The sequence below is a fragment of the Oryza glaberrima genome, chromosome 10, assembly GCF_000147395.1.
Source record: "Oryza glaberrima chromosome 10, OglaRS2, whole genome shotgun sequence".
NCBI lineage: Eukaryota > Viridiplantae > Streptophyta > Magnoliopsida > Poales > Poaceae > Oryza > Oryza glaberrima.
Window position 1 is genome coordinate 7,718,726 of NC_068335.1, and position 13,217 is coordinate 7,731,942.

Sequence of the window (13,217 nt, forward strand, 5' to 3'; positions counted from 1 at the left end):
GAAGGGAGGCGGCGGGCGACGGGTTGCGGCAGCGCCCTCCCTTCTGCCAGATCCAGCGGGAGGGGTGGCGGAAGGTTTTTTAAAAAAACCCGACACCTTTAATATGTTATAGGTGACGGTTAAATAAAAACTGGCACCCATAATAAATTATAGGTGTCGGGTTTTTTAAAAAACCGACACCTATCCAAACCGAGTCGAGCTGTCGAGCCGATCTAGGCCGACACATCGGCCTTATCCTATATGAGCGTACCTTATCCTACCTCTCTCCATCTCTCGTCTCTATCTCTCTCGCCTCTCTTGTCTATATCTCTCTCTCAGCTCTCTCACTTCTCTCTCGCGCGCACGGCGGTGGCCAGATAGCGGCCCGGCGGAGGCGGCAGCGGCGGCAGTCGCGCCCTCCCCTCCGCCGCACTACTAGAAAAGGCATTTTTCCCAACGTAAGGGTCTCATTTTCACAGGCGGACATAGCCCTTAGAGCCAAATGACCGCCTACAAAAATATAAATCGGAATGAATGTGCCGGTCCCCCTACGAAAATCTATTTTCACAGGCGGACCTCTTAAGCGGCGCCTGTGAAAATCATTTTCGCAGGCGCCGCTTAAGAGTTCCGCCTACGAAAATAGACTTGACTATAAATAGACTTTTGATAGACTTAGATTTTTTCTAAGTCTCAAAACGCACCCCTCCCTCTCATCTCTCCTCCCCTCCCCTCTCCTCCCCACGGCCGGCCTCTCCCACGGCGGCTACAGCACGTCCGGCGGCGCGGGCGGCGGCGGCGGCTCTCCTCCCCCCTCCCTCTCAGATCTGGGAGGAGGGAGGGGGGAGGCCGGCGGCGGCGGCGGCGACGACGACGGGCAGGGCTGCGGCGACGACGACGCGCGGGGGCCGCGGCGGCGGCTCCCCTCCCCCCTCCCTCCCAGATCTGGCCGGAGGAGGGAGGGGGGAGGCCGCCGGCGGCGGCTACGCGCGCGCGGGGGCCGCGGCGGCGGCTCTCCTCCCCCCTCCCTCCCAGATCTGGCCAGAGGAGGGAGCGGGGAGGTCGGCGGCGGCGGCTACGGCGCGGGGTGGCGGTGTCCACGACGGCGCGGGGCCGCGGCGACGACGACGACGCGTGCGCGGGGCCGCGGCGACGGCTCCCCTCCCCCCTCCCTCCCAGATCTGGCCAGAGGGAGGGGGGAGGCCAGCGGCGGCGACTACGGCGCGAGGCGGCAGCAGCGGCGACGACGACGACGACGGCGTGGGGCGGCGGCGACAACGATGCCCGGCGCGGCTCCCCTCCCCTCCCCTCTTGCCCGGCGCGGCGACGCCGGAGGAGGACGGCGGCGGCGACCGCCGCCCGTGATTTTCTTTTTGTTTTTTTGAATGTATTTTCGCAAGCGGATTGTTGCCGACTGCGAAAATGGATGATTTTCGCAGTCGTTGACCTCCGCCTGCAAAAATCACTTTTTGCCGCCTGGAAAGATACTTTTTCTAGTAGTGCGCGCCCTCCCCTCCGCCAGATCCAGCTGGAGGGGAGGCGGTGCGCGACGAGTGGCAGCGGTGCCCTCTCCTTCGCCGGATCCGGCAGAAGGGTGGCGGGAGGTGGTGGCGCAAGAGGGGAGGCTGCGGGCGGCGACAGCGCCCTCCCTTTCCTACCTCTCATCCCAGTATATTGTAGAATTTGTTGGTGATGTTTTTGTGAATTTGTTCATTCTGTGATGTCAATTTATTTTGGTAATGATTTGTGGATGATTTTTGGGTTTGGGATACCAATTTGATTTGGAGATGGGCGTATGCGCAGTGACGGCGCTTGGTGAGTTCGGCTCGAATTCGAGCTGGCTCTCTGTTTTTTTTTTTGGCTTGAGCAATGCTAAAGGTGTGAGTTCTATTTTTCTTATAGGTGTCGGTTGTTAGCATTGGTGCCGACCAATTGGTGCCGGATTTATGTGGCACCTATGGTCCTTTATAAACCGGCACCTTTGACTTTTTTTAAGTAGTGATAAATATTATAACCGTGGATTTTTAAAGCCCAACAACGTATTTGGGTCTCCATTCAATGTCCGTTACATATGCTTCCATAATTTGTGTGTATCGTCGTATCGATCTCTGCTGCCGTGTTAGACTCCGCTGGTGACAAGACCAGGACACGCATGCTACAGACCCTGCACTCGAGGATCTCCGTCGACCAAACGCAGTGCGGTCGCCTTGGCAGCCTTCGTTTCTCCTAGAAGAGTTGAATAAAATTTTGTATACTCGTGATATGTTTTTCAAACTGCTAAACGGTGTGTTTCGTATAAAAATTTTCTATATAAAAGTTGCTCTAAGATATCATATTAATCCATTTTTCAAGTATGTAATAATTAAAACTCAATTAATTACACGTTATTACTATCTCGTTTTAGGTAAAACACTTAATCTTCATCTTCATCTTCAGGAGATTCAAACACCACCTTTGTCAAGCAAGATTTGATTCAAGTTAATATCTGCAGCTACTATATCTTCGTTTTAATTTCTCAAGCAAGCAAGATATATTCGATTCAACTTTTTTGGGTTTTGTTTAGTTCTTTTTTACATGTTTCTCATCTGAAATTACATATAAATTAATCTCAGGTATCATGATCTTCATAGCCATAATTTTGAGGGAGTTTATAAGGTATATTCATTTGCTTTTAAGTTAATTTCTCCCACGTCCTTCGTAAGCAACCAATAGGCTTCACTGTGGATCTTTCATATTTTTCTTTTTGTCTTTGCAGATCTTTACAATATCAATATTAACTTAATTCTGAAATTCAAAAGTATTAATTAGCATGTGTACATCTTTTAACCAAAACCACAATATTAACAGACTAATGAGTATATTAAACTTAAGATGAAAATTTTATTATTTAACATATTATATTAGACAGTATAATATAGGGTTGGCGATTAGATCTATACCAATTGGATATTTTGTATTTTCTAGAAGCTCTAACGTTAAGTAGAAACATCTGACCGTTTATCACATAAATTATTTAATCATTGCAGTTGATAATTGCTGATCTAAGGCCATTTAAAGCCCTTCTACTCTAAAGGTCTTCAAAAGCTATTCAAGGCCCAGTAGTCCAGTACGTTAATAGCTCATCTCATGCTCTACACATTGAACCTAATGGACAGGACAGGGAATATGCAGATTAGGGCAAGTACTGTAAGACCATTTCCAACCCAACGACTAAAATGATATCCATAGTATTAAATAAGCTGTCACCTAGAATAAAATATGATGTGACAAGTGAATAAATAAGAAAAAAAGAAGAAACCAGGTCTTGCATACACAATATTTCAGACATCGTGTGAGATAAGTAGCATTAAATTTAAGTATGGAATAGTGGTTTGCATTGAAAGATTAGTGTCTAGTATTAGTTTCTTGATAATGTGGAGTTTATGGAACTATATCTAGTGTCTTGGGTTGGGACTGGCCTAAACCCTTAAGCACTTGCCCCTAGATGCCATGTAGACTCATTTGCTGATGTGGAAGAGAGAGGGAAGGAGAGAGTGAATGAGCCACCTCTCGTGCAAGGGGTGATCTCTATACACACTTCAATAAAAATGTGAGAGCATTAAAGTTATTGAGGTTTGTGTGCTAGAGGTAACTTATTGTATAGATTACCTCTTAATTTATAGAAAGGTGATAGAGATGAAATTAGAGGTGACAACCACTCAAATTGCCCTAACAGATTAGGATCACACCCTGATCGAATGATCAGCAGCGATTTGGGCGCCATCCAACCAGCATTGTGAGCAAATCGAGGAACGTATGGCATGTGAGACTTCGGCAGCGACGAAAGCTCCTCCAATCGGCGACAATTTGGACTTCCATCAAGCGGGGCTCCAGTTGCCCTTTCATCCCAATCGACATCGATTTTACGGATCTCTCCAGCTCAGGTATTATTTTTGTCATTCAAGATTATTAACTGCAATATATTGGTTGTTTATTTCCATGTTTCCATACAACACATGTTAGAAACAGAAGATCGCCCTAACATTGTTGAATGACATATATAAATAATTTACGAATGATATATATAAAGAACAAAATGATGTTTGATGAATAATTGCAAGTTATCCCTTCTACATATTTAGTTTTTTATAGGATTTCTTAAAAATAATGGATCAGCAAAAACTGGAGAACAAAACAATAATCCAAAATATGAAGCTGTACAAAACTTCACGATGCGTAGTCCATGTGGGGAAAATTGATGAATAAATGTTGTGTTATGCATTTTACCAAAAAAAAAAAAGAAAATTCCGAGATGATTGAATCCGAATCCTGGAGTAGCTACTCCTGCAGTAGCTAACCGACACCTGTCCACCTCCAATTGGGTTTCGGGTCTTGCTTCAGGAAAAGTATCCACTAACCCACCGATGCAGAAAATAAATAATAAAATTGTATTTCGAAAAATCGGTCAACCAACCGCACCATCATTATGGCCTGAATGTTCTGCATGCAAGGCCTTTTGAATGTTCTGCATGCAAGCCTGGATATTCTGCACGCATGCAAGGCCGTTTAACCAGGGGAGTCGTTAGTGTTGATCTTGCCGCCGGGAGCTCTATTTAAGACGCCGACGAGGGTAGAAGATGCGGTAGGAGTGAGCAGATGCATCAATGGTTCAGCGGCAGAAATCTAATGGAGCAGAATCCGGTGGTGGCAGAAGGCAAAAACTAGCCGTCGAGTTCTGTCGCACAGCAGAAGCCAGCGGTGGCCGGTGGCAGGAGGCCGAACAACGGTGACGAGTTCTGTCGCGGAGCAGAAGCTGGTAGTGGCAGGAGGCGGGACGTTGACGGCGAGTTCTGTCGTGCAGCAGAAGCCGATGGTGGCAGGGGGCAGAATCTCATTAGGTAGTTCTATCACGTAGCAGAAGCTGGTGTGGTCGCAGATGGCGGAACCTCATCGGCAAGTTCTGCCATGCAACAGAAGCCGGTGGTGCAGGAGGGCATATATAAGTTTACCGAAGGAATGCAAGGTTTTGCAGAACACAATACTCATCTACTTATTGGATTGATTTGGCTATGGCAAGGTACGTGTGGAAGAGTCCAATTTGTATATGTTCTGTCTAGTTCTTTTCTCCTGTTTGTGTGATTGGTTGTGACGGTGTTTTGCGTTCATATGTCAGGAATGGTTTTGCACATTCCATGGCTGCTGGTGATCAGAGTGAAGCGATGATCGCTCTGTTCGGAAATATAACATTCATTCTGATGGAAGTCATCCTCTTCCCATAATTAACAAATGCTATGAAGAGATGCGCATGGTGTTCACTTCATGATAGTCGCACAACATTCACCATGTATTTTAGAAGCTATGATGTAGTAACCCGGGCACAACAGGAATGCTTCGGAACATGTGTCCTTGGAGAACATGTAGCCCGTAGGCTAATGAATGGAAAGTATCGAAATACTCCCTCCATCTACTTTTGATAGTCATATTTTATCTTGGCACACAGACCAAGGATAAGTAATTCTAATTATCATCCATTTAAACATGCTACTAGTCATTTCTCGTAAACAATCAATTCATTAATATTTACATTTCTCAATATCCATGTAACCAATCATGTGTGGAAGAATGGAGAGTCATGCGTTAAATCCGAGAAAGTCATTAAGATGATAGGTTGTTGGATTGAAATATGCCTATCAAAAATAAATTTTTCAGGTTTAGAAATATGACTATCAAAAGTAGATGGAGGGAGTAATGGCTTGCTTTCTTCATGACTATAGATTAGTAGTAGGAAGTGTCCCAATATATGTATGAAGTTCCTTTTTCTTCTTATCGAGATGCAAGTAATATTTGAGTTGAGTTATATGTAACATCTGCATGTTGGTCAGTGCAATAAAAATGAGTACTTTTAGCTGATTGTGTTAAGCAAACTCCCTATTGTCATCTTAATTGAAAGTGCAGAAGAACTCGATATAGTTCTTGCAGAATATAGTCTAGTAAAAATGGAATGGAGACATCGGAACTGATGCATGTGAGTGTATGTGGCTGCCATATTGATCAGATGAATACCGGAGGTGACCTTCTGGGTTCTTGTAGATCCAATAGATGGAAAATATCAAATGAATACGGAAGGCATGCGCCTTGCTGCTGGAATTCTCCATGCCAGTTCTTTCACCATATGATCTGCAACACAGTCACCGGCGAGGGTACAAATCTTAGTTCAGGAGGGTTCTGAACTCTCCTCATGCAGAGAACGATTTCGGAATGATGATGTTCTGCTCGTCGTCAACAATGGGTCAATCATCCTGCCTTCTCGCTCTGGATAAACAATATGAATTGCGAATAAACCATCCGAATATCTCTCTGGTTAGCTCATTGCCGTTCGAATTTCATATCTGCACTAGACTCGGAAAGATTTGTTTGATTTTCAAATATGCTGCAGAGGAGGAACGATTTTTATTGATTACCAAGAAAAATATATCTGGTTAAATGAATCGGGTGGGATTATACGAGTACATTAAACCCGTTAACAGTTGTTAACATACCCCATGCCAGCGATTATATTGACGGTGGATAGGAAGAGAGTAGCTACTCCCGGTAGTAGCGTATTATATATATATATATATATAATATCAAACAAATATTGATGGGTAAGATTGTTTGTGTACTTATAACACATGTGCACAAAAATATTGAATTTGTACATATCTCGTAAATATCTCCAAATTTTATACATATGAGTTGTGCAAATCGTGTGAATTCCATATTGTCGTATTGATCTAGAGCATTACTGATGAGCCATCTATGGTGATAAATTTGGAGGGTGTAGCTTAATGAATTTGCATTTGCTATATATGTTAGTGTTGATATGTCACTACTACAACCATCGGCGACCTTCCCCGGGATTCAAGCCTGTTGACCCCGCCAATGTGGCGGCGATGCAGGGTGCCGAGATGAGCGCCACGGGGCTATTCTTCCTGTCCAGGGTCAGCCCCCGCTGTGTGGATGCTGCGGTGCTCAGGCCGTCGAGGCGAATATGAGGCACCACCCAATAATGACGGGAGAAGATTAATAAGGCCACAACACTCAAGGACGTGGTGGGCGGTGTCGCGGAGGTGCTCCCGGTAAACAAGCTGGCCACCAGGGAGGACGCCGATAAGGTGGCGGTCGCCGCTGCGCAGAACGACAGGAGGCATGCCAGTGGCGGCAGGGAGCTAACACGATCCATTCAATCCCGATCCGAGTCGATCAGGAATCCAATCCCGCACCGTGCAGATGTGTTTTTCTTTTCCGCGGGGAAAGCGATCACCGATGGTAGGGACAAAGTGTGTGCGAGAACGCATTCTACAAAGTCCAGGTCAGTCCGGAGCAGGCCAGGAGTCCAGGTTTATTCACAAAGACCCATTCTACAGCCAGGAGTCCACGTCCTTCCACACCTTTTCCTACTCTCCTTTTTTTTCTTTCATTGAAACCTTTCGCTATATATTTCTAGTCATTTCCAGTATCCATGCACATAAAACTGTATAGATTTCTCACGTAAGGTAAAAGGCAAAATCTTTATATTTACTAAAAAAATAGAAAAACAGAACACATTTTTTTTAATTCTAATTTACAGCAGCGTTGTATTTAGTCATGTCCTATTAAAGAAAAAAAATGAATTTAACGGAAAGAAGGTCGGAAAAAAAAAGAGAACAGGGACCGAACAACAGAAGATTTCGTTCGATTGCCTATTCCTCGTTCGATTGCCTATTCCTTTGCATTGAGAACGGCAGATAATGCTCATTTTTGAAAACTTTTATGTGGGTCCCATGGGCATACATTGAACTGAGAGTATACTACTCCTACTTTGCTTTTCTGCTGCACGCGTCGACCCTTTCTGCTACATGCGTCGAAGCCGAGACAACGGCGCGCACACGCGCCTTAATTCCGCGCCTCGACCTTATCCTTTCCCACTTTCCTCCCGGTTTCTCTCCTCCCCTCGCTCGCCTTCTCGGTTTCCTTCTATCCTTCTCCTCGCGCTCCTCTCAACCAACGACACTCTCCCTCTCCGGCACTCCACCTCCCTCTCCCCCATCATGTCTCTTCTCAACAACGAGAGTGAGCGCCGCCCTTCCCATTTCTTCTCCTACCCACCACGCATCAGCCGAGAGAGAGCACCGCGAGTGGATAAACGCATCCTTATCCACTCGCCTCCTCCTCTCACCCATCCCTCTCTCTCCCTCTCGATCACTCCCTCTCATCCCCGCCCCCACCCTTCTCGTCTCTCCCTTGTCGGTAGCAGAGGAGGCGGCAGCGATGGCGTTAACTGCTCCCGCGGGCTGGATCCGACGGTGGCTGTGGCATCGGCGGCTCCCGCTGGCGAATCCGGCGGAGGCGGCGGCGGTGTTGTTTCTGGCAGGCGGATTCGGTGGAGGCTTTTCCGGCGGGTGGATCCGGCGGTTCTCTACCCCCTCGTCCTCACCCTCCGCGCCCAAGCTTGTCCCGCGGCGGTGGCATCAGCGCTCCCACGGGCAGATCTGGCGGAAGTGGTGGCGGCGGCGTTTCTGATGGGTAGATCAAGCGGTCCTCCACACACTCCCCCTCTGCCCCAAGCTTCTCCCGCGGATCCGCCGGCGGCGGCGGCGGCTTCTCTCTTGGATCCGGTGGCGGCAGCGACGGTGGCGGCGACGACGTTGGTGGCACCCACCGGGCGATCCGGCCAAGGGAATCTGCCTGACGCCGCCGACGTCCCCTCGGCCCGATCCGCCGTTGTTGTTGGTTGTGTATTTGTTGTTTGTATATGTGATGATGATGTCGTTGTTACGATTGATTTTGGGGTTTTAATGTAATGATGGTGTTGTTGCTCCCGCTCGCCACTTCATTTCCTCTCATCATATCTTTGATGATTTTGTGATGATTTTGATTTGGGTTTGGATTGAGATTAGATTTTGTTTTTGGATTGGATTGGGATGATGTGGGATATCCGTTTCACTTGCACGAGCGCCATGGCACGTACGACGATGGACTAAATCGGATTGTGACGACCGGAAAAATCAATATTTATATTAGTTATATATATATATATATATATATATATATATATATATATATATATATATATATATATATATATATATTGTCGACGTTTGATGTCATGACTACGGTTTTTGCATAGTATGGGGATCGTTGGTACTTGGATATATGCGAGATTGAGGTAAAACAGATGGGGACGAGGATTTTTATACAGGTTCGGGCCCTTGAATTGTCAAGTAATAACCCTACTCCTATTGGCCAAAGCCGGTCGTTGCTCTTATTCACCATAATCACACCAGTATAATATTTGGGGAAGCCTATCTAACTGTTGTCAACTTGGTGGTCTGAAGTGCTGACTCGTAGTCGACAACAGGGTAGCCTTACTCCTCGAATCCGCATCCGGCAAGATCAAAGACAGTGCTATGTCTCTCCTATCAGTATCCGTAGACACCGTAGGGGACTGGCCATGCTTATCTCTGAAGTCGATATCCGGCGTCTTGTCTTGGCGTATGTTAGCTTGTATGTTGATCTTGTGTCTTGATCTATTGTTCCGTGTCTCCTCTCCTCCTAGGGGGTCTTGTATTTATATCCATAGGTGTTCCCTTGTCCAAGTAGTACTAGGAAAACCAATATGGATACAATCCGAGTAGTCCTTATCGTTTCCATGTAGAACTCTATTCATCTTTCCTTATGCGGAACTCCTCCTATATCCGAAGGTTGTTTCCGTATAAGACATGACATGTGGTGGGTCCTGCTGAGATTTAATCAACTACTATTAGGTATATGGTATCCATAACCCTGACACACACACACAGATATATATATAGTAGCTCTATTATACACCCCTCCCTTAGAATAACTATTCTACACCCCCTCCCCCCATCAGCCCAACTACCAAGCCCATCCCTCCCTCCCCCCATCACGCGCGGCTCCACCTCCCTCCTGATCCGCGCCCTGCCCCGCCTCCCCAGTGCCCGCCCCCCTCCTCCTCCTACCAGCGCGAGCGATCGCGCGCCCGTGCGCCCGGCCCCGCCTCCTCCTCCCCAGCAGATCTCTCTCTTTTTTTCTTCGCTTTTTCTCCTCCTCCCTATCCCGATTTCTCTCTCTCTCCTTTTTTTCCTTCGCCTTTTCTCCTCCTCCTCCCCATCCCGATCTCTCTCTCTCTCTTTCTTTTTTTCTTTTCTTCGTTTTTTCTCTCCAATCTCTTATTTTCATTTCTATTTTCGTTTTTAGAACCCATGATCTCATGGTTCATAACAAACTCCCCTAACCAATCCGCCTTATGACACGTTTTGATTTGAGATCATTATTTTCTTTCTATATATATCTGTTCAAATTTATGAACACAAACCCGTTATGTTACTATAGGAAGTCATATCTTGTTACTATGATTCGGTAGTAACATTATCGCAGAACTGCATTGACACAATATGTTACTGCAAAATTTATAGGCCGTTACTGCGCAATGTATAGGTCGTTACTGCACTTTTTACAGTAACATCATGATGAAATTATAGTAACAGAGAACATATGGTAGTAACAGCACTACTGCAATACCACTGCTTGTGCATAGCTAAAATTTAAAATATCCATCTTGTGCAAAATACAAGTGCTAAAAAAGTGCATGTGCATGGTCACAAGTTAACACAAGTGCTAAAAGTACTTTTCTTTGTTCATACAAAGATACGTAGTAGCAAGCTTAGTACAAGTAAACTTTTAGAATTCTAATCTTTAAACAATAATATCTCTCACATCGCATATTATTTTTTAGAACCGTTTTCACCATAACGTTGTAAAACGACGTTACAACGAGACAATAGTCATGTTACTACACGATGATCGACACAAAAATGCTTTTATAACATTATTTTGCGGAAATTAGTCGTGTTACTGCACATTGATCGTTGCGTTACTACGCCGTTCCAACGACACGAGAACTAAAAAAAGTAAATCCCAATCTTTAGAGAGCAATATCTCTCACGTTATATAGTATTTTTCTAATCTATCTGCACCATGATGTTCATAAAAAAGTGCTTAACAAAACTAGATCCATCATGACTATTTTTCGATGTTGTTACTACGAGAAAGTTGTCCTGTTACTGCACGATGACCGTTATGTTACTGCGGAATTCCTGCGAGACGTGAACATCAAAGTGGTGGGCGGGGGAGGGAGTCAATGGACGGTTTTGACCGAGGTCTGACCGGCGGGATGGGGCTTTGACCAGACTTTGACTGAGGTGGGAGGGGGGATTTGGGTCCTAGGAAGGGTGGGGGAGGTGGGATTGGCCCATGGGAGGGGGTGTAGAATAGATTCACTATATATATATATAATATTCAAGTAATGCTATTTTATAGTTTACAAAAGTAATCTATTTATCTATTTTGCCTTTTTTTTTCTTATTGACTCGGCACTTCAAGAGTGCTTCCACGCTATAGAAAATACGGACTGTGAATTACATGTATCGTGTTAAATAAAACCTGCAATTGGAATATCACATGCTTTATTTTAATTTTTAAAATAGTAATAATTATAAAATACAGAATTATGTCTATTTTAGATTCTCACTTTAATATTGTATTAATTTATTTCCCAAATTAAAATTTATAATTAGCAAGTTGTACTTGAATTTGGAAAATGACCAACATATTCAACATAGGATTAAAAATACTCATATTTATTATACACACACATACGATCCAACAGATGACGAGGCTCTCTAACCGCTGAGGAAAGGTACTGCCAGCTTGTCACCGCCTTCCTCGTGGATCGCCAAATTCGAAGTTTCCAACGTCTACTCCGGTGGCGACAAGGACGGGATATGGGTCCAGATCTCCTAGAGTTGGCTACAACTCTATCAGGTGGAGTTGCCATGATATGTGCCATTCCGTATACCCCAACGGCTAGGATTAAGCCACGTTAATGTTAATATATACTTAAAACAAGTAATTAACCATGCAACAGATAAACTTGCATCAACAACATATCACAAGATATTTTTTTACCGTAGAATTATAGAATTAATACAAGAATTTCATTGCACCGGGACTAAAGATAAAAAAGTAGCTCTAACCTTTTGAACCGGGACTAAAGATAATCTTTAGTCCCGGTTTTTATTGCAACCGGGACTAGTATGGATTTTAGCTGACCGACCAAAGATGGTTTCTCCACCAGTGTGCATACATCTAATAGGATTAGAGCAAGTTTAATAGTATAGCTAACTACCAGCTCCAATTCATCTATAGCCAATCTAATAGCTCATTCATACAATAATTGCATACTACACTATTAATATCTGGTCCCACCTGTCATACACACACTGCATCTTGGAGTCCGTACTACAGCTGGCTACAAATCTATAGTCCGCTGCTTCTCTCTCCTTATTTATCTGCTTAAAATATGTTTGCAGCTGGCTTATAGCCTACTATTGTACCTGCTCATCGATAATATGTGAGTGGAGGATTTAAAATAATAATAATTTAATGAAGAATATGTCATAGTTAATTGCATGCTTGCATGCATGCCTTATATTATGAAACATCCAAGAAAAGTGGTTATGTCTTATATTATGTAATGGAGGGAGTACATCCGTTTCTTATTTAGTGTATTATGTTGACTCTTTATATGCCGTTTGATCATATTCATATGGTTGAATAAAAATACATAAGTATTAGTATTTTGTTTGTTGTCTTGTTTTAAAGTGCAAATTATGGTTAAGCTTTTGTACTCCCTCCATCCCATTTTAAGTGCAATAATAACTTTTCGTGTCCAACTTTAAGCATCCGTCTTATTTGAAGTTTTTTTATAATTACTCTCTCCATCCTATAATATAAGGTATGTCAAACTTGGTACAATTTTTAAAACTAATCTTTTGACTTATATCTTCTCATACTTCTATAAGGTTTGTTGCAACAAAATTATAACTATCTTAAAGTAAATTTAAATGTCAATCCAATGATATTAATTATAGCAAATAAAATTTAATTTATATTATAATAATTGTTGGTCAAATATTTTTAAAGTTGAATCCTGAAATATATACACACCTTATATTATGGGATAGAGAATGTAGTATTTTTATTGTTGAGATGATAAAATATAAATAGTATTTTATATATGACTTATGTTTTTCAAGTTTTTTTTAAGAAAATAAATAAAACGGACGGTCAAAGTTGTGCACGGAAAATTATGGCTGCACTTGAAATGGGACGGATGGAGTATTTCTAGTGTTCAATTCGGCTACACAAAACGAAATATT